Source organism: Caretta caretta, chromosome 9 (assembly GCF_965140235.1).
Source record: "Caretta caretta isolate rCarCar2 chromosome 9, rCarCar1.hap1, whole genome shotgun sequence".
NCBI lineage: Eukaryota > Metazoa > Chordata > Testudines > Cheloniidae > Caretta > Caretta caretta.
In genome coordinates, this window is record NC_134214.1 from 1,129,137 (window position 1) to 1,150,885 (window position 21,749).

Genomic DNA, 21,749 nt, shown 5'->3' on the forward strand with positions numbered 1-21,749 from the left:
CCCAGTACTGCATCACTGACACACACAGGGCCGTGTTGGCTGGTGATTTCCAGCTGTGCCCTGGGGCTCCCTGGCCCGTTACAAAGGTGGTGCTGGAAGGTGCAATGCTGCAGCTGTTGTTTCCAGGTGGTGGCTGGGGAGTGCCCAGGGCTAACCTGCAGTGGGGCTGAGCCCTGCAGTCAGACGTTCTTTCCAGCTGCTGACACTGCATAAGGCCTCTCCTCCCTAGGCTCTGGAGTATGCTCACACGTTCCCCCGAGGAGGTAGTTCCCTGTGATGGGGTCAGAACCTGATTTCTGCTCCCTGTTCTTAAGGAGCCTGGTGAAGGCCCAAGTTGTCATGGACTCACAGGTCGTGCGGTCCCTGGGGGAAACCCCCTACAGTGCGACAGCCCTTCTCAGGGGTCCACTCTCTCTTGGGGGTTAAGCCCCTCCACCTCCTGGAGCCGCACCTCTCTGAGCCTCCAGCATGCCTGACTCTCTCTCACTGTGGGCCCCCTCAGGGAGTCCCCTCGCTCTGGACCCCCGTGGCCTCCATTCCCGGGGGAATAATGCCACCCTGATCTCTGGATCAGAGCAACTCTCAGTCAGCGGAACACAGGAGGGTGTATTGAGCATCTGAACCCAGCACAGGAAACTCTCTGGGCCTCAGGCCTGGACTCCCTCAGCCCAGCACATCTAGTCTCTCCAGCATCCAGGTGGGCTTCGGCTGCTCATGCTCTTTGGGCTGAGCTGTCCCCAAAGCCCCGGGTGGGAGAGCTGGTGGGTCGGGGAGCCTGCATTTAAAAAGCCAGTCCTCAGACACAGATCTTTCCTTCACCTACGGTGGTTTCAAACCAGCCCTGTTGTGGACCAGGCCAGAGGGAGCTCTCTGCGCCATGCGGGCCTGAAGCTGTGACTGCCCCAGAAGCTCAGGTTGAAAGGGGTGTTGCTGGCGAAAGGCGCTCGGCGCTTGTGAATGGGACGGCGGCTGGGATACGGGTGTGTGTTCGGAGCGCCAGTGATTTTGCGGGTTGAGTCAGCGTGTCAGGACGCTGCTGTGTTACGTCTGAGTCTCCTTCGTGCCCCTGGAGCCCACTGAAAGGAACTGAAGTCGAGGATCCAAACAGCCCTGAGCTGTAAAGTAGTATGGAGCAGGAGGCTGCCCTGGCCCTGTCTCTGCTTCCGACAATATCTGAAATTCTCCAGCTGTGTTAACTTCCTGCTTTTCCATCCCCGCCCATGCCTGGCGAGCAGATGGGGATGCAGCAGGTTTGTGGTAGCTGATGGCCCCTGGCTGGCTGGCTCCGTGTGAGCAGACACTGGGAGCAGAGCAGGGTATTGATTAGTGCATTCCTTTCCCATCGGAAAGCTCTGTTGATGGATGGTCATTGATTTTGTCTTTATCTGTTCTTATCTTGCCTTGCTCTCTGCATTATTGTGGAACCAAGGGACAGCAATAAATCTACAGGAAAACAAAGCAGCCCTGGAAAAGGGGCTTGGCTCAGTTAGCTGCAGCCTTTTCCTTCCTCTGCAGCCTGTGGGTAGTTCTCCTGGGACACATCTTCTCTGTAAGCTCGGCCTGTAACTCGCTGTGTCCCTGCTCTGTCTTCCCTTCCTGCTAAGACTCCTGTTTCTCACAGCAGGGGCCAGACCTGGGAGAGTGGCTGAGTTGCTGGCGCACTAATGAATGTTTGGGTCAGAATTTGATGGTCACAGACCATGTGGGTGTTGTGGAGCCTTCATAGCGTTTTGCATCCCTGATTCAGCAAGGTACCTGCGTATGAGGAGCCCTCTGGCTTCAGGGGGGCAGCCCGGCCCTTGCAGCTCAGCACACACGTCAGTGTCTTGCTGAGCTGGGCCACTGAGCAGTGTTTGGCTATGGCGGGGAATGCGTTGCAGTGGTTAGAACAGGGGGCAGGGAATCAACATTTGCATCGGTGACGGGAAAGGCCTGTTAGGTCATCTAGCCCAACTGCCTGCCAGTGCGGGGTGGCTGGCTCTGGAGCTATGTTCTGGCCAGCCAGTGTTCCCAGTGACAGCGCTCCCAGGGCTTATCATAGAATATCAGGGTTGGAAGGGACCTCAGGAGGTCATCTAGTCCAACCCCCTGCTCAAAAGCAGGACCCATCCCCAATTAAATCATCCCAGCCAGGGCTTTGTCAAGCCTGACCTTAAAAACTTCTAAGGAAGGAGATTCCACCACCTCCTTAGGCAACGCATTCCAGTGTTTCACCACCCTCCTAGTGAAAAAGTTTTTCCTAATATCCAACCTAAACCTCCCCCACTGCAACTTGAGACCATTATTCCTTGTCCTGTCCTCTTCTACCACTGAGAATAGTCTAGAACCATCCTCTCTGGAACCACCTCTCAGGTAGTTGAAAGCAGCTATCAAATCCCCCCTCATTCTTCTCTTCTGCAGACTAAACAATCCCAGTTCCCTCAGCCTCTCCTCATAACTCATGTGTTCCAGACCCCTAATCATTTTGGTTGCCCTTCGCTGGACTCTTTCCAATTTATCCACATCCTTCTTATAGTGTGGGGCCCAAAACTGGACACAGTACTCCAGATGAGGCCTCACCAATGTCGAATAGAGGGGGACGATCACGTCCCTCGATCTGCTCGCTATGCCCCTACTTATACATCCCAAAATGCCATTGGCCTTCTTGGCAACAAGGGCACACTGCTGACTCATATCCAGCTTCTCGTCTTCTTCTCATGTGAAGCTTCTTCTCATGGGGAAGCTTCATTCTACTAGGGCAGAGTTGAGCTCTCCAAAGCTGTCTAAGGGATTTGGACACCCAATTCTCATGGGATCCAAGTCACCTGGCAGCAGCTGCTTGTGTGCATGTCCTGGGTCGAGGTGTCACCAAGTCCCCTGGCTTCCCTGCTCTTGTTACTTGCGCTGCCTAGATCAAAGCTGGCTCGGGTATGTCTGCTTGTGCTACAGTCACGCCTCTGATGGCAGTGTGGACGTAGGTGTCATTAATGATTGGCTGTAAGCCGGGGCACTGAAATGTGCTCAGGGAAGTTTCTGTTGGGCCATAAAGCCCATTATAGCTGAGTGAACACGAGGGGATGGCTTGCCTGAGCCCATAGTGTATCGTGCAGCGCCGGCAGTTATATGAGCAGTTGTTATTTTCCAGACAAGGAGGAAACGGAGCAGACTCTGGCATCCTTCCTTTGTTCTTGGGCCATCCTTTCAAACGCAGCCTTCTGGAGGAGGGTCATAGCGTCAGGCAGCAGGGAAGGCAGGAGGGTGACCCAAGACCTTCCTGGTGGAGGTCTGGACCAACTGGCACCATGAGGCATGCAGAATGGTTTGTGGGGGAGGGGGGAATCTCTGGAAGAAAGAGGCTGTCTTGGGTTATTTTGTGATGGGCTTTCTACTCTCTGAACAGTCACCCAGATAAAGTGAATCTGTCTAATGCCCAGTGTTGTTAGATATCTGGATTGGCCTGGCCAGGCACCCGGTGTGGGGCAGAACAGGACAGTGGGTGGGGGCTGAGTCCAGGAATCTGTCCTTGATGCTCGTTAATTTCCAAAACAGCAAAGACCTGCTTTTCTACAGCCCAGCAGGCTGCTCTCTTGTGTTTCTTCCCATCCTGATTTGTCCTCCTCCATCTGAGAAGCAGGTACATCCCACCTGCCCTCCGGGAAGTCTCAGTTTGGCTTGGAATGCTGCAATCCCAAACCCCAGAGATGGGTCTCACAGCAGCCTTTGCGTATTTGTTGAAATTCATGGATCAGGACAGCAGTAGGGGCATTCTGTTACATGGTGGCTGATTTTGTACCTACCGCAGTTGAAATGACTGCAACCCCCTCTGCCCCCTCCTCCCAGGCCTGGAGCTGTGCCAGGACCCTGACTGAAGGGTTTCCCTGCTGCGGTGACCGAGTGCCAGGCAGTGTGCTTGGCTCTCCTGACGTGACTCAGGATGATACTAAACTGGGAGGAGTGGTAGATATGCTGGAGGGGAGGGATAGGATACAGAAGGACCTAGACAAATTGGAGGATTGGGCCAAAAGAAATCTGATGAGGTTCAACAAGGATAAGTGCAGGGTCCTGCACTTAGGACGGAAGAACCCAATGCACAGCTACAGACTAGGGACCGAATGGCTAGGCAGCAGTTCTGCGGAAAAGGACCTAGGGGTGACAGTGGACGAGAAGCTGGATATGAGTCAGCAGTGTGCCCTTGTTGCCAAGAAGGCCAATGGCATTTTGGGATGTATAAGTAGGGGCATAGCGAGCAGATCGAGGGACGTGATCGTTCCCCTCTATTCGACATTGGTGAGGCCTCATCTGGAGTACTGTGTCCAGTTTTGGGCCCCACACTTCAAGAAGGATGTGGATAAATTGGAGAGAGTCCAGCGAAGGGCAACCAAAATGATTAGGGGTCTGGAACACATGAGTTATGAGGAGAGGCTGAGGGAGCTGGGATTGTTTAGCCTGCAGAAGAGAAGAATGAGGGGGGATTTGATAGCTGCTTTCAACTACCTGAAAGGGGGTTCCAAAGAGGATGGCTCTAGACTGTTCTCAATGGTATCAGATGACAGAACGAGGAGTAATGTTCTCAAGCTGCAGTGGGGGAGGTTTAGATTGGATATTAGGAAAAACTTTTTCACTAAGAGGGTGGTGAAACACTGGAATGCGTTACCTAGGGAGGTGGTAGAATCTCCTTCCTTAGAGGTTTTTAAGGTCAGGCTTGACAAAGCCCTGGCTGGGATGATTTAACTGGGAATTGGTCCTGCTTCGAGCAGGGGGTTGGACTAGATGACCTTCTGGGGTCCCTTCCAACCCTTATATTCTATGATTCTATGATTCTATGACTCCTGTCGGAAGGGTAAGGTGCTCTCGCTATGGATCATTGGCTGCATGGGATTGTGGGCCCTTTGGAATGGATTTTGAACGACTGCCTCTAGTTGCTTCCCATGCAGCAGGGCTCTGTGGTGATGGTTTCTATTTGTGAATTCTTGTCGCTCTGAAATTGGCTCCTTTCTTTGGCTTGTATCACTGGCTTCCTGTGAAGCTGGCGCTTACCTTCCAAGGATAAGGCAGAGCCACTTGAGCCTGCTGGCCTCCACCCAGCGTAAATCCCGCCTGCGTGCTTTGTGCAGCTTGGCAAACTGCGAGCACTGTCTCCCTCTGCAGAGGCAGGTGTGAAATGCAAAGGGCAATGTCTTGGTGGCCAGACATGTCAGTCACTTGTCACGTTCCTGAAGCCGGAGTGTCCTTCCTGTGGGCATCTGGGACAGTTAGCGATGACTGGTCACTTGCCATTAACAAAAGAGACAGAAAAGCGCAGACTGGAGAAAGTCACATCCTTGGAAACCTTGTCAGAGAGGCTCTGAAACACGCAGGTTCTGTCGTCGCTCTGAGCATAACGCATCTGCCGTGGTTTGAGCTGCTGGAGGAGGAGTGGTCAGGTGATGCTGGGGTGGGCAGAGGCATGCAGGGAACAAGGAAAGGTGAGGAACAGACTGCATGTCGTGCGCAGAATGGACCAACATGCCAGCCAGCCAGCCAGGGTAGGAATAAATAGTTTTCTGAATGGAGAGAGGTAAATAGTGGTTTCTCCCAGGGCTCTGTACTGGGCCCAGTCCTTTTTAACATATTCATAAATGATCTGGAAAAAGGGGTAAACAGTGAGGTGGCAACATTTGCAGATGATACAAAATTACTCAAGATAGTTAAGTCCAAAGCTGATTGAGAGGAGCTACAAAGGGATCTCACAAACCTGGGTGACTGGGCAACAAAATGGCAGATAAAATTCAATATTGATAAATGCAAAGTAATACACATTGGAAAACATAATCCCAACTATACATATACAATGATGGAGTCTAAATTAGCTGTTACCACTCAAGAAAGATCTTGGAGTCATTTGTGGATAGTTCCCTGACTGCATTTGCTGAGCTGTGTAGTGTCAGTCAGAAAAGCTACTAGAAAGTTAGGAACCATTAGGAAAGGGATAGATAATAAATCAGAAACTGTCATAATGCATGTATATAAATTTATGGTACCCCCACACCTTGCACACTGTGTGCATATCTGGTTGCTGCATCTCAGAAAAGATATATTGGAATTGGAAAAGGTACAGAGAAGGGCAACAAAAATTATATTAGGGGCATGGAACAGCTTCCGTTTAAGGAGAGATTAATAAAACTAGGACTTTTCAGCTTGGAAAAGATGACTAAGGGGAGAAAATGACTGGTGGAGAAAATGAATAAGGAAATGTTATTTACCCCTTACTTTGCACAAGAATCAGGAGTCACCCAATGAAATTAACAGGTAGCAGGTTTAAAACAGACATAAAGAAGTACTTCTTCACACAGTGCACAGTCAACCTGAGGAACTTGTTGCCATGGGTTGTTGTGAAGGCCAAAAGTATAACTGGGTTCAAGAAAGAATTAGATAAGTTCATGGAGGATAGGCCCTTCAATGGCTAATAGCCAGGATGGTCAGGAATGCAGCCCCATGCTCTGGGTGTCCCTTGCCTCAGTTTGCCAGAAGCTGGGAATGGGCAATGGGGTGGATTATTTGATGATTCCCTGTTCTGTTCATTCCCTCTGGGGCACCTGGCATTGGCTGCTGTTGGAAGGCAGGACACTGGGCTGGATGGACCGTTGGTCTGGCCATTCTTATGTTCCAATGGAGACTGAAGCTCTTTCCTGTTGACGCTGTTGTAATGAACTGGCTACTACCCTGCCCTGGGCCGAATCAGAACTGCCAGCTGTGTGTCACAGGCCGTATACTGCAGAGTGCTAAGGGAGAGTCCGCTTTAGTTCCACTGCTGGGGTGCTTTGGCAGCAGAGGGCTCTGGGGCCTGCTGTTGCTGCCGTGAGGAGAAGCGTGGAAGCTGCAGGTGGCAGATGAGTTTATGACACTGTTCTCGTTGCCTGCTCCGGCTGGAGAACGGTGCCGCAGCCCGTACTGATCTTCAGAAGCAGGAACCTGCTCCCTGCTTTAATGCAGGAAGCGGCGCCAAATGCAGCTCCTCAGCTCCGCTGGGTCTGAGCGCAAGAGTGAGCAGAGACCAGGGGTTGGGGCAGGCTCTCACCGGAGAGGGGCCAGGCTGGTGTAAACAGTGCCCCGCCACCCCTCCCAGGCAAAGGAGCAGAGCAGGTGCTGGCCCCTCTCTGCAGACCAGCACCAGGCTGTCTTTCTGTGCTAGGGAGTCACGTGCCCTGTGTCCGGTCCAGAGGGACACGCGAGGGCTATGTGACCCTTAAAATGCAGTTGGCTCCTGGCTCGGAGGCTCACCGTGGTGATGGCTTTGAGAGCAGAGGGGTCAGTGGGGCGCTGGGGACCAAGGGTGCCTCCGAAGACCCAGGGCCAGTTGCCAGTGCAGTCTCTTTGCCTGCGTGTGTGCAGTGCCCGGGTGTCGGAAGCAAATGCAGAACGTGGCTTGTTCCGCCGGCCCTGCGTGCCCATGTGGCAGGTGGATAACCTGTTTCCATGTCGAGTAAATGTAGTTCTGGCCGGGGAGCCCCAATAGGTTGCTTTGCCTGTGAGAATTATTGGGAGGCCTCTGGGGATGACGCTCCTAAATAGTGCCGCTAGCCCAAGGAGATCCCAGGGCAGGAACAAGTCCATGAGCGTTCAGCCCAAGCAGGAGCCGAGCTGTCATGGGCTGAAAGCTGCCCCCGCTGGGTGGTGGGGATCCCAGGTCATAGGCCCCGAAGCAGCTCCAGCTCTGCAGATTTCCCGCTTGGGCCTGAAGCAGGCAGCATGGGCCAGTCACTCAGGCCCAGGGCCCTGGGTTGTTTACGAATTTGAATAATAAAAAACGAGAGCCACGCAGTGCAGGTTGTGGAGCGGGTCCTGGGGCACCCAGCCAGGCTGGACCTGGCTTAACACCTAGTGCTCTTCTGCCGCGCTGCTGGGGGTGCGAGGCCTGCCCCTCCCTCTTGTGTCGGCGCTGGGGATGCGAGGCCCCAGGCCTGAGGGTGCACGTCTCTCTGCCCGCCAAGGCCCAAGTGTGGGATGCACACCCAGAATGAGCAGCGGACACATGAATTGCTGAGGGTTCCTTTGCGCTGTGTGAATAACTCTGCCCCACCAGGGCAGCTCTGCAATTTGGTCCTCCTGCTCTCCAACCCTCTTAGCTAGCATAGCAAGCGGGGGCCGGGAGGAGGGGCCATTCTGATCCGCGTGCAGGCCGGAGAATCCGGCCAGGGATTCCCGTGGCTAAGCTCCAGCCCAGCTGTTAGAAAGGCGCCCGCTGTTGATTGAAAGAGCTCACGTGGTGGCGAATCCACCGCAGCCCTTGGGAGTTGTTCCGGGGCTAAACCCTCTTGTTTCTAGTCAGACGTTGTCTGGCTTCAGCTTTCCACTGCTGGGTCTCGTTCTGCCTTCGGCTGCTGGCGGGAGCAGCCCTCTGCCAGCAGGAATCCCCTCCCCGTGGACACTCGCTCACTGGGATCAAGTCACCCCTTAGTCTGCCTTGTGGCCAAGGGCTGGGGGAGACACCTAGCGTGCTAGGGAACACTGGGACTAAAGTGGCGGACCGCCCTCATGTTGCCGGGCACTGGAGAGGCCTGAGAATGTGACTCTCTGAGTGGGAAAGACCACGGGCCTGTTGCCCGCCCTCCGGATGCAGGCTGAGCTGCCCGGTCCTGTCAGCACTGGGCAGCGCTGGTACGGCTGTGGTGGAGGCCGAGACCCTGTCAGCAGCCTCAGGTTTGCGCCTCGGAGAGATGCCCAATGAACTGGGGCATCGCTTCTTTCAGGTGTTCAGCCCTGATCAGCCTGGCCCAGCTACGCCCAAGCCAGGTGCGTCTCATCCCATGCGACTGCTGATGTAACCGTGGTGCGGGTGTGCGCGGTCAGTGCCCTGCGGGTGGAAGGGAGCTCTCTTTTCACACCTGGTGGGGCGTGACTCAGGTGGGGTCTGGGCTGAGTAGCAGCAGGCCAGGAAAGACGTTTGCTGGAGCCACTTTTCCATTAAGCTCTTGTTACGGTTTTGGAGGTGTAGGACATATCCTGAATGTGAATAGCAGTATTATTATGGTCTGCGTCACTTAGACACTGTCCTGGTTTCTTTATTCTATGGCTTGAAATGCTCAGGATCTCCATGCTGCCCTGTCGCAGAGGAGTCTGAAGCTACTTAATGTGAAATGCTTGTTCTCAGCTGACAAGTGTAACTTGGGGGTTGCAGTCCTGGCTCTAGGGTCTCATAGAGACCTGTCTGTGTCTCTGTCTGTCTGCCTGCCTGCCCATCTGTCCGGGCCTCGCAGGGGCTGGCTTGGTGCCCAGTATTTTTAAAAAGACGTGTGACAGTTTAACGAGTTTAACTTGTTTCAGAAGCTGCTAGTGAAGCTGATTGATGCTTCGTTCGTAGCGTGGTCAGATTTACTGCCCCAGGTGTCTGCATTATGTGTGCAGTGCCTGTGGTGATTGACAGGATGGGCCAGGCCTCCAGGCTCACTCCCTGTGTTGTAATTGAAATCAATATATTTGAAAACGTAGAAAACATCCAAAAATATTTAAATAAATGGAATTCCGTTATTGTGTAACAGTGCGATTAATCGCAATTAATTTTTTCAATCGCTTGAGAGCACTAGTTTTAAGTGTAGACAAGCCCTTACATTTCTAACTTCAGTGGAGTTAATCTGATTTGAATGGGTGGAGGATCTGGGCCACTGTATGCAGTAGTGTGACTTGCGTAACTCTTAGACTCTGGTTTGGGCTCATGTACCGTTTTTCAATACAATGGTCGATTTTGTTCTGGGGAGACTTGCCCAGCGAGAGAATGTGGGAAGTTCTGAGCTTTGAGGATATTGCCAAGTTAAGGATGGTGTCAAGGTGAAATAACGCCTCTCCAGAGGTGTGCAAAGCTTCCTGCTTGCAAAGGGCGCTTTGAGCAGGGGATTGGACTAGATGACCTCCTGAGGTCTCTTCCAACCCTAATCTTCTATGATTCTATGTCCTTATCCCACCTGGAGTGAGAAGGGGTGGGTTCCCTGAAGGTGGACGCAGTAGAGGTACCATCCCAGTCACTCCTTTGCTGTCTGACTGACTCTGCCAGCAGGTGACAATTAGTGCTGATTATGGTGCTGGTTTGATGTCGCGGATGCTTGTCCAGGAGAACCTGACTTGAGGCACCAAATTCAGTTCTTCACAAGCTAACACCTTTTGGTCCACATTTGATCTGACCCAGATTCAAAATGGCTGATGTAAAGCTGTGACGATGTGACTCAGCAGGGAGGGGGGAGTGTTGACCTGGGAATGTGCCCTGGGGATGGGAGACCTGAGAGCCTGTCACCTGAGCCAGGAGGGGGAGGGGGAGGTAACACCTCTGCCCAGGAATGTGAACAGAGGCTGCAGCAGGGAACCTGCTGGGTGGGTTTAGTTGGCAGTTGGGAGGCTGGGGGGGAGGAACACAGGGAACCCCAGGGCTGGGGTCTAAGCTCCCTGCTCCCCCAGAAGGACGTGATTGAGGGGTCCTGGTTGTACCCACAAGCTCTGTTGTGGACTGTGTTCCTGTGGTCCAATAAACCTTCTGTTTTACTGGCTGGCTGAGAGTCTCAGTGGATCCCAGGAAGAGGGGTGCAGGGCCTGGACTCCCCCACACTCCGTGACAACTGGTGGCAGCGGTGGGATGTACTGCACCCCGTGAACGGCGCTTCCTGCAGTAAGTGACTGGGGAACAGTAAAACGAAGGGGAATTGACGGGGACCAGGCGTGCTGAAGATTCAGAGAGAGACGGTTTCGGGGGGCGGTTAACCCCTGGGAATGTGTGACCAGAGAGAAAGTCTTTTGCAGTAACAGGGTCCCCCGGGGGATTGCAGCGAGCAGTCCCAGGGGCGGAGGAGTCTGCAGCTCGACCCTGGCAAAGAGGCGGTGACCTCAAGAAGGACTGGCACACTAAGGGCTTTTCCTGGAAACCGTGGGAAGCTGCCCGGCCTGCGAGTGGCCAGCAGGGAGATGTACGCTAAACGCCTTAAGAGTGACCTGGTGGAGCTGTGCAGGCAGAGGGGGCTGCGCATCGGGAGGTCCACCAAGGAACAACTGATTGCCCAGTTGGAGGAGAGGGATCGCTTGGATGACCCGATCCCTGTCCCTGAGGGGAGCCGCCCGGCAGACGCAGCGTGGGCCCTGGGGCCTGACCGGGCTGGGAGGGGTCAGACTGCTGCCGAGGACATCCCGAGACCCTTCCTACCTATGTCTGGGGGAGGGGTTGGGGGAAGCCCAGCGAATACCGAGGGCACCCTGACCCCAGCACCCAGCAGGGGATCCTCCCGGCGGAGCTCCCCATCCCTGGAGCGGAGGCGGCTGGAATGGGAGAGGGAGATGAAAATGAGGGAGCTGGAGGATCGTGAAAAACAACGTCAACATGAGGAGAAACAACGTCAACATGAGCAGGAGGAGAAGGAGAAACAAAGACAGCACGAACTGGAGCTGGCCAGGCTGAAGAGCAGTGGGGCCCCGGCTGAGGTGAGTGAGGGGGGACCCAAGACTGCAAGGAACTTTGATAAGTGCTTCCTGGCCCAGCGTAAGGAGGGGGAGGACATAGATAGCTTCCTGACGGCCTTTGAGAATGCCTGTGAGCTGCACAGGGTTGACCCTGCAGACAGGCTCCAGTTTCTCACCCCCTTACTGGACCCCAAAGCCGTGGAGGTGTACAGCCGGATGACAGGGCCGGAGGCAGGGGACTATGAACTGTTCAAACAGGCCCTGCTCCGTGAGTTTGGGCTGACCCCCGAGATGTACCGGAGAAGGTTCCGGAGTCAGCGTAAAACGCCTGAGGTCACCTACCTACAACTGGTCAACCGGATGCAGGGGTATGCCCGCAAGTGGACAGCTGGGGCCCGAGCTAAAGAGGACCTGCTTGACCTAATTGTACTGGAGCAACTGTATGAACAGTGCCCTTCCGACCTGAGGCTGTGGTTGGTGGACAAAAAGCTCGAGAACCCCCAGCACGCAGGGCAGCTGGCCGACGAGTTTGTGAACAGTCGGTCAGGGGGTAGCCGGGAGGAGTCCCAAAAGAACAGGCCCCCCCCGATGCAGAGAGAGAGTCACCAGGGGGCCTCCCAGCGGGGAAATAGGGAGAACCCCCTCCCAAGGGGAACGCCTGGCGTCGGGCCCCTCCGACCCGCTCGAGGGGACCAACGTGACCTGAGCTGCTATCACTGTGGCCAGAGAGGCCACGTACGGTCCCAGTGCCCTGGGCTCAGGGACAAACTGAGCAGACCCAACCTACCCAGGGTTAACTGGGTAGGGACCCAGCTGGACGAGGGGCAGACGACCCAGGCAAGGGGGGCTGCCAGTTTACCACCTGCCCCGGAGGGAAGAGTACCCCAGGCCAGCTCCACCAGAGGGCTGGAGGCTCTGGACTCAGGGCGCTCAGTTTACAGGGTGGGCGCGGGGCTGTCCCTCCGGAGAGAGTGCCTTGTTCCCCTGGAGGTGGATGGGAGGAAGGTCAATGGATACTGGGATACGGGTGCGGAGGTGACGCTGGCCCGGCCCGAGGTGGTGGCCCCAGATCGGGTGGTGCCCAACACCTACCTGACCCTGACAGGGGTGGGCGGGACCCCATTTAAGGTGCCCGTGGCAAGGGTACACCTGAAATGGGGGGCCAAGGAGGGCCACAAGGATGTGGGGGTACACCACCATTTGCCCACTGAAGTTTTGATGGGGGGAGACCTAGAGGACTGGCCAAGCAAGCCCCAGACCGCCCTGGTTGTGACCCGTAGCCAGAGCCGGCGAGGGCCACTGCTCCCTGACCTCGGGGAGGGTACCGCACCGGAGGCGCAGGACCCTACCCTGGTGGGGAGGGAGGGCCGAGGGGCACGGCTCAGAGAGGCTGAGGCCTCAGACCTGGCCACTGAGGGGGAACCGGGCCCCATCCCTTCCCCAGCTGCTGAGTTCCAGGCCGAGTTGAGGAAAGATCCCTCCTTGCGGAAGCTCAGGGACCTGGCCGACCTCAGGGTGGTACGGACCATGAGGAGAGGCTGCCAGGAGAGGTTCCTGTGGGAGAAGGGGTTCCTATACCGAGAATGGGCTCCCACAAGGGAAGTAGAGTCCTGTGGGATCAGGAGGCAGCTGGTGGTCCCCCAGAAGTATCGCCGCAAGCTCCTGTACCTGGCCCATGACATCCCCCTCGCAGGGCACCAGGGAATCCGGCGCACCCGGCAGAGGTTGCTACAGAACTTTTACTGGCCCGGGGTCTTTACCACGGTCCGGCAGTATTGCCGATCCTGTGACCCCTGTCAGAGGGTGGGGAAGGCCCGGGACAAGGGGAAAGCGGCTTTGAGACCTTTGCCCATCATAGAGGAGCCTTTCCAGAAGGTGGCCATGGACATTGTGGGGCCTCTCAGCAGGACGACCCGGTCGGGGAAGAAATACATTCTGGTGGTGGTAGATTTTGCCACCCGCTACCCCGAGGCAGTGCCCTTAGCTTCCATTGAAGCAGACACCGTGGCCGATGCGCTCCTGACCATTTTCAGCCGAGTGGGGTTCCCCAAGGAAGTCTTGACAGACCAAGGCTCCAACTTCATGTCGGCCCTGCTCCGGTGCTTGTGGGAGAAATGTGGGGTCCGGCACGACTGGGCCTCAGCTTATCACCCCCAGTCCAATGGGCTGGTGGAGAGGTTCAACGGGACGCTAAAGATGATGCTGAAAACCTTTATGAACCAGCACCCGCAGGATTGGGACAAGTACTTACCTCACCTGCTGTTCGCGTACAGGGAGGTGCCACAGGAGTCTACCGGATTTTCGCCTTTCGAACTGTTATATGGAAGGAGGGTGAGGGGCCCCCTGGACCTGATGAGAGACGAGTGGGAGGGGAAGGCCACTCCCGATGGAGAGTCAGTGGTGGAGTATGTCCTGATCTTCCGAGAGAGACTTGCTGAACTCATGGGCCTGGCCAGGGAGAATCTGGCCAGAGCCCAGAAGAGGCAGAAGGTCTGGTATGACCGCACGGCGCGGGCCCGTGCCTACGCCACCGGGGATCCGGTGATGGTTCTCATCCCAGTGAGAAAGAACAAACTACAGGCCGCCTGGGAGGGCCCTTTCAAGGTCGTCAAGCAGCTCAATGAGGTAAACTATGTGGTGGAGCTGTCGAACCGGGCGCACCACCGCCGGGTGTACCATGTGAATATGATGAAGCCATATTATGCCAGGGGGAATGTGGTGTTGGCCGTGTGTGGACAGTGGGAAGAGCAGGGAGATGACCCTTTAGTAGATCTATTCCCTGGGACCAGAGCTGGTTCCCCCCTGGAAACAATTCCCCTCTCGGATCAGCTAACCCCTGCCCAGCAAGCTGAGGTCAGGGAGGCACTGCATCCGTACCGACAGCTGTTTTCCAACCAGCCTGGACGCACTAATCTGACTGTTCACCGGGTGCAGACCGGGTCGCACCCGCCGATAAGATGCTCCCCCTTCCGAGTCACAGGGAAAACTGCTCAGGACCTGGAAAGAGAGGTCCGGGACATGCTGGCTTTGGGGGTGATCCAGCCATCGGCCAGCCCTTGGGCCTCGCCGGTGGTGCTGGTCCCCAAAAGGGACGGGTCGGTCCGGTTCTGCGTGGACTATCGGAAGCTCAATGCCATCACTGTATCTGATGCCTACCCCATGCCCAGGCCGGACGAGCTCCTAGACAAGCTGGGAGGAGCTCGGTACCTCACCACCATGGACCTTACAAAGGGCTACTGGCAAGTGCCGCTGGATGCAGAGGCCCGGCTGAAATCGGCCTTTATCACCCCTCTGGGGCTCTATGAGTTCCGGACCCTGCCTTTCGGCCTCAAGGGAGCGCCGGCCACCTTCCAGCGCCTGGTGGACCAGCTCCTGAGGGGGATGGAGAGTTTTGCCGTGGCGTATATTGATGACATCTGTGTCTTTAGCCAGACCTGGGAGGACCACGTGTCCCAGGTTAGACAAGTGCTGGACCGACTCCAGGGGGCTGGGCTGACTGTAAAAGCGGAGAAGTGCAAGGTGGGGATGGCGGAAGTGTCTTACCTGGGCCATCGGGTGGGGAGCGGCCGCCTAAAGCCGGAACCAGCCAAGGTGGAGGTGATCAGAGACTGGCCCGCTCCCCACACCAAAAAGCAGGTCCAAGCCTTTATTGGGATGGCAGGATACTACCGAAGATTTGTGCCCCACTTTAGCGCCATAGCCACCCCCATCACTGAGCTATGCAAGAAGGGGAAGCCAGACAAGGTGGTCTGGACCGAGCAGTGCCAGGAGGCTTTCCGGGCGCTGAAGGAGGCTCTGGTCAGTGGCCCAGTTCTGGCAAACCCAGACTTTGACAAGCCCTTTGTGGTGTTCACCGACGCCTCCGACACGGGACTGGGGGCGGTGTTAATGCAGGAGGATGAAAAGGGGGAGAGACACCCCATCGTGTACCTGAGCAAGAAGTTGCTACCCCGGGAGCAACACTACGCGGCCATCGAGAAGGAGTGCCTGGCCATGGTGTGGGCCCTCAAGAAACTAGAGCCCTATCTCTTCGGGCGACGCTTCACCGTCTACACCGACCACTCTCCCCTGACCTGGCTGCACCAGATGAAAGGAGCCAACGCGAAACTCCTGAGATGGAGCCTGCTCCTGCAGGATTACGACATGGACGTGGTCCACGTGAAGGGAAGTGCCAACCTGATAGCGGATGCGCTGTCCCGGAGAGGGGGCCCCGAACTTCCCCAGGTCACTGGTCACAGTGACCCCGCTCAGTTCAGTCTCGAAGGGGGGAGAGATGTGACGATGTGACTCAGCAGGGAGGGGGGAGTGTTGACCTGGGAATGTGCCCTGGGGATGGGAGACCTGAGAGCCTGTCACCTGAGCCAGGAGGGGGAGGGGGAGGTAACACCTCTGCCCAGGAATGTGAACAGAGGCTGCAGCAGGGAACCTGCTGGGTGGGTTTAGTTGGCAGTTGGGAGGCTGGGGGGGAGGAACACAGGGAACCCCAGGGCTGGGGTCTAAGCTCCCTGCTCCCCCAGAAGGACGTGATTGAGGGGTCCTGGTTGTACCCACAAGCTCTGTTGTGGACTGTGTTCCTGTGGTCCAATAAACCTTCTGTTTTACTGGCTGGCTGAGAGTCTCAGTGGATCCCAGGAAGAGGGGTGCAGGGCCTGGACTCCCCCACACTCCGTGACAAAAGCTGAAGGGCTCTGTCACCCATTTCTCATCCCCTGGGCCACGCGGTCACCCCCAGAGTCTCTTTGCGTTGGTGGCCAAGGATTGGTGACAAAGGAGGCACCGAAGCCTACTGTGAGCTCAGATCCGTTACCCAGGAGAGAGAAGGAATGCTTCTGTGCGGGGCCGGTGATGTGAGGAGAATTCAAGGGCCTAAGGAGCCAGAGCTTCACCTTTAACGAGTCTGAATAAAAATCATAGTCTGTGAGGTTCAACTGAGGTGTGATTAGCAAAAAGAAAAGGAGGACTTGTGGCACCTTAGAGACTAACCAATTTATTTGAGCATAAGCTTTCGTGAGCTACAGCTCACTTCATCAGATGCTGTAGCTCACGAAAGCTTATGCTCAAATAAATTGGTTAGTCTCTAAGGTGCCACAAGTACTCCTTTTCTTTTTGCGAATACAGACTAACACGGCTGTTACTCTGACACCTGAGGTGTGATTATTGCTAATTGAAAATTTTTACCAGCGTGTGGTGAGCTGATGTCAGCGAGTGTCGTGAGCAGCTGGTTTGTCACTCAGGAGAAGACTCCAGTGGGGTAGGCCCAGCTTTGAAACTTCGCCCTGTTCGTTTGATTGTTATTTATCTGTTCCATTCAGAGTATGCTGAGTCAGGAGAGTTGGATGGGATGACGGGAAAAGGAATCAAGGGGGTGCTCCTCGGGAATATGATGGACTGTAAACATCTGATCCAAATACATGGGACCTGAAGGTTATAAATGTGTATCTGGCTGTTGTGTTCTGCGTCAGACAGCTCTCTATAGCCTCTGATTACACTGGAGGATTGGCATCTTTCAGCTTTGAGGGAATCTCTGAAAGGTCACGGGCAGGCAGACGTGCCCTGTGGAGTCAGAGAGGTTTCGTAAAATTTGGGTGAAGGTGGCGTTCGGTAACCGGGAGGCAGCAGGTTCTTGCTTGGCCAATAAGAACAGCTGGCAGGCTTAGGAAGAGGCGTGGGGTGCGTTTGCACCGCGGCTGGGCGCGTGCTTCCCAGCGCAGCCAGACAGATGCGCTAGCCGAGAGCGAGCTCACGTGCTAAAAGCAGCAGTGTGGCAGCCCAGGCGGCTAGCTTGGGCTACCTGGACGGGCGGCTGGCACTCTGCAGTGCAGACGTGCCCCGTACAGGCCCCATTCGAGCGGCGCGAGAGGCAGGCCTTGCAGACGTTCTGTACCTGCTAAACAAACTGACAGGAAGAAAGACGCCCTGGCAATAGAGGAAGAAACCAGCCCAGACTGCAAAGTGCCCTCAGGCCTTAAGGTTCCCAAGATGAGAGGGAGGTTGCCTCTGGCACAGGGCTTTGCATCTTTTCACTAAGGAGATTCACCCACCGCATTGTGTCTTTTCCCCAGCACTGCAATCCTAATCCCAGCCTGATGCAGCGGGGAGGCCCCAGGGAGCGGGGCTGGGCCACGGGGCTGGCCAGACATTACAGCCTGGCACACAGGGTCCCAGTGCCACCGGGGTTGGGCCAGCCGCCCCTCTGTCCGAGTGGCCCTGCGAACCTGTGCGCTAGGTCAGGGCTGGCGTTAGTCTCGTTGGGGCCCAGGGCAGAAACTAACGCATCGAAACCCAAGCCCCTCCACCCAGGGCTGAAGCCGAAGCCCGATCATGTAATTTTAGCTTCACAGAGGCCCCTGTGGCGTGGGGCCCTGGGTAACTGCCCTGCTTGCGGCCCCCTAATGCGGCCCTGCGCTAGGTCACAGCACCCAGAGCAGAGAGCTGGCCCCAGCCGCTGCCACGCTGCTGCTTTTAGCACGTGAGCTCGCTCTGGCCTAGCGCGTCTGTCTGGCTGCGCTGGGAAGCACGCGCCCAGCTGCGGTGCAAACGCACCCCACGCCTCTGGTGTAGTCATTGGGGCCCAAGCTGGAGCCCCAGGACCCTGTGAGGTGGGAGGGTCCCAGAGCTCATGCTGCAGCCCAGACCTCAGCGTCTACACCACCATTACACAGCCCCTTAGCCCGAGCCCCAGGAGTGCGAGTCAGCTCTCACGGGCCAGCCACAGGTGTTTAACTGCTGTGTAGACGTACCCTGAGAGAAACTGAGGCCAGTGGGAGAGCTGGGAGTAAAACCCAGGTATCCAGACTTCATAATTTGTTCCAGCAGCTACCGCACAGGCCGATCGGGCCAGATCGTCTGAACGCCGCTGCCCTGACAAAGCCACATGCATTGTGAGGTGAGCGAGCGCCATTTTCAATGGCAAGGTAACAATGGATTGTTACACAAAACAGTAACGGGTGGGTTGGGGTGACGGACTTTAAGAAATGTCATTGCAGCATCTGTGGAGGAGAAGGGCAGCCGGAAGCACCCGAAGTGAACTCCCATGAGGCAGTGCAACAGCATGTCAGAATTGCAGTATTTTGTTGTTGATTTTTGGCTGAAAACACAACATTTTCCACAGGGGAAACTCCCCCCGTTTTCTGTCTGGTTCTAATCGCAGCAGCATGGCGTTGTGATCAGGCATTTCAAGGGCAACAAACCGAGGTGCTTTAAGATTTCTAAACAAGCTGGAGCTGTTAACAAAACTGGAGGAAAATAACTGCTCCAGCAGGGAACAATCTTCGCCTAGACTCACACCAACCCTTTAACAAGAATCTAGGACAAGGAAAGTGAAGACAGTTCCCTTCCAGTGCCAGCAGCCCAGTGGGACACAGACTGATTGCTTCTTCCCAGGAACCCTCCTTTCCCCGAAACAGTGACATTGGCATCTGGAAGGAAGGCTGGAGTTTCTAAATGACACTCTGGGTAGGGAAATCCGATCATTCGTATCAGGGCTGTGGATTGTCAGGCTTGCTCCCTGCCGTGAATTTCTAGGATGTACAGTGCACACACAGTGAGTGTATGACAGGCCATGGACTGCATGGCTTGCTTTGCCCACACATCTGCCAGCTTACATGTGTGCCTGGGGGAATCCCTCAGGTGCCTTGCACTGGGCTGTAATATGGCACTTTCAGAGGCACCCAGACTGAACCAACACCAACTGAAGCAGTAACCTTAAAACTAAGCAGGAATGTGTAAAATAGCCATCTCCTCCCCAGAGTGACCTTCCATTTTGTCCAGTGCTTGGCGGCTCCACTGAGCAAGTGCAAACCTCCTGCAAACCAGTCCTGGCTCAAGAGCGAGCTTCAGGAAATCCTGCTGCTGCTGTTGTTGGTTAGAGCCTGGCTTGAAGCAAGAGCCACCCCGCAGAGCTTGGAATCTGAATCAGCTGGCGCTCAGGCCCACCTACACGACAGCTGCCGTCTGGCCATAGCGTCCAGGGCTGGTTGAAAAATCTCCATCAACACTGTTTTTCGACAGAAAATTGGGTTTTTGACAGAACAACTTTTCATGCACGGTGTGCATGAAAAATGTTTTAGGCTGAAAATCTAAAGTGCCGCCCATGGTTCCTCATGGAAGTTGTGGTTTGGGTATCTCATGCCCCCCTCTCCTCTATGGACTGGGCTCCCCCTCCCATGATGCATTGTAGCCATGCGCCCTCGCCCAAGGCGGGCTGGGTTGTGGCACATCATGGGAGGCGTCATTTGGGTAGGGCCCTGACTCTTAAAGGCAGAGGGGCTGGAACAGTTTTTATAGTGGGGGTGCTGGGAGCCATTGAACCAAACTGTAAACCCACGTCAAGCCAGGGGATGTGGCAGCAACCCGAGTTCCAGCACATTTGCTTAGAGGAGAATGGGCCCTGGGGCACCTGATCTATGGCTGCCGTGAGGCACTGAAGCAGCATTTCAGAATCAAAATATTTCACTTTTCGGCCAAGGGATTTTGGTTTCCGTGGGGTAAACCCCACGTTTTCCTACCAACTGGTCTGTACTTAAATTGTGCTGAAGTCTTGCCCTTCTTTAGCAAATAAGATAGTACACTAATGACCAAAACCACCAGGGAGACCCTGCAGAGAGGGCGAGCGTGAGAGTGTGTATGTCTGTGCACACACATGCACCTGGGTGTAACACAGGCAGGCTAAGAGCTGTGGAGACCAGAAGTGGGGAAAGCTGCTGCCCTGGTCTGTGTTGAACCTGCTGTTCCAGGGGTGAGCAGAGGCCTTCGGTGCCCGGGGCTGTCCATCTGGCACCTCTCATGAGCACTCTCACTCTGTCGCTCAGACTCTGGTGAACAAGCAGACTCTGTGTGCCGCACACATTCAGCAGGGCCGCTGTGACAGGGATGATATTGTTGCTGTTTGAGCGTAATGGGAGAGGCATGTTCAGGACAGTCCCATGGACAGTGCTTAGCCTAAAACGCCTGTTTCCCCTGTAGAACCATCGTCTCAGTCAGTCGTGACCCATAGCCCCCCCCCGGGGGTAGTGTCAGTTTGTGTTATTTCCGTGAGCTGCCCCTTGCTGTAGCTGATTATTTTCGGCGTCCTAGATCTGTCAAAGCAAGGCAGGCATGTGGTGTTATTTCACCTGCTGCGGAGCGACAGGGTCTTGGCATCTGCCCTGCCAGTGCTGTTATGCAGATACACGTCCTGGGGGAGGCTTTCTTCTAGCATTTGTAGCAGTGACTATTGATTGTGATCATGGGAAGTGGGAGGGTTGGAGAGAAGTTAAACAGCAACCGGTGCCAGCCAATGGCTTTGGGGCGGCACTGATTCTCTCTGTGCCTTCGGCCACTCTTCCTGTGTTTAAAGGAGCATCGCAGCATAAAGACGACTTGGGAGTGCATTGTACGGTGCCTGCCCTGGTATTTACACACCAGGTCGACAGTGAGGTGTGACATGGATGGCTGTGCAGGGCCAGCTGCATTGTGGAGTCTTGCCAGCCATCTTCTAAGGATTTGCGAGTTTAGAAGAAGATGAAACGAGGATGATATTTGTCTGTGGTACCATTGTCCCTCCCTAACTGCCCTCGGTAGCTAGTTAAGGCATGAGCTCGTTTACCTTTGGTGGATGCATGAAAGAGGAGACAAACCCCAATGAACTTTGGAATCAAACAAAAACGATTATGCTTAAAACCACCCGAGCACTCATTCCATAAAGTCAGTGTCAAGCCACACCATGGTTAACTGAGAAGGTGTTTGAGCTGCAGAAAAAGGAGACAGAGTGAAAGAGCCTGGCATGGAGATGGACGAATATAGGAGAGAATATAAGGAACCAAGTAGACCGATTCAAAGGTAGATTAGTTGAGAAAAGGGTGAATATATATAAGGGCAAAATGTATGGAATGTGAGAATTATAAAACAAGTAATAATAGAAACGGTATGGTCACAGTGGTCAGACTTCTTATCGAAAGGTTCCCCTGCGATCAGACATAATCAAAGATCATGATGGCAGAGTCCTCACTGAGGGTGATGATACTAAATGTAGGTGGATCAGGAGCCACCAGTCCTGAGAGAGGAAGTGATGCATGCTATTGTCAAATGAAACCCGGGAAAGCATCTAGACAATGTGCCTGCAGGATTGTTGAAAGGGATTGGCCAATGCGGTACTGATCTTGTGTTAAAAATTTGTAACGATGTGTGGATGACTATAAATTGGCTGGCGGATTGGACGCAGGGAATTTTTCAGCCCTTTCCAAAGAAGAGAAACATAGGAGAGTAGTAACTGTTGAACCATCTCCCTGATATTGTTCACAAGCAAAGTTCTGCGCCCCATAATCCAGGATTGCAGGAAATGAAGAAGAGAAGCAAAACTAACATGACAGGAAGCT

At 54.9% G+C, this 21,749-nt stretch overlaps 1 protein-coding gene across 3 annotated transcripts in view; it reads left to right on the plus strand.

Moving 5' to 3' along the window:
• XXYLT1 (xyloside xylosyltransferase 1) overlaps positions 1–21,749 on the plus strand; it is a 107,074-nt gene that overhangs the window by 25,903 nt on the left and 59,422 nt on the right. The window lies entirely within an intron of this gene.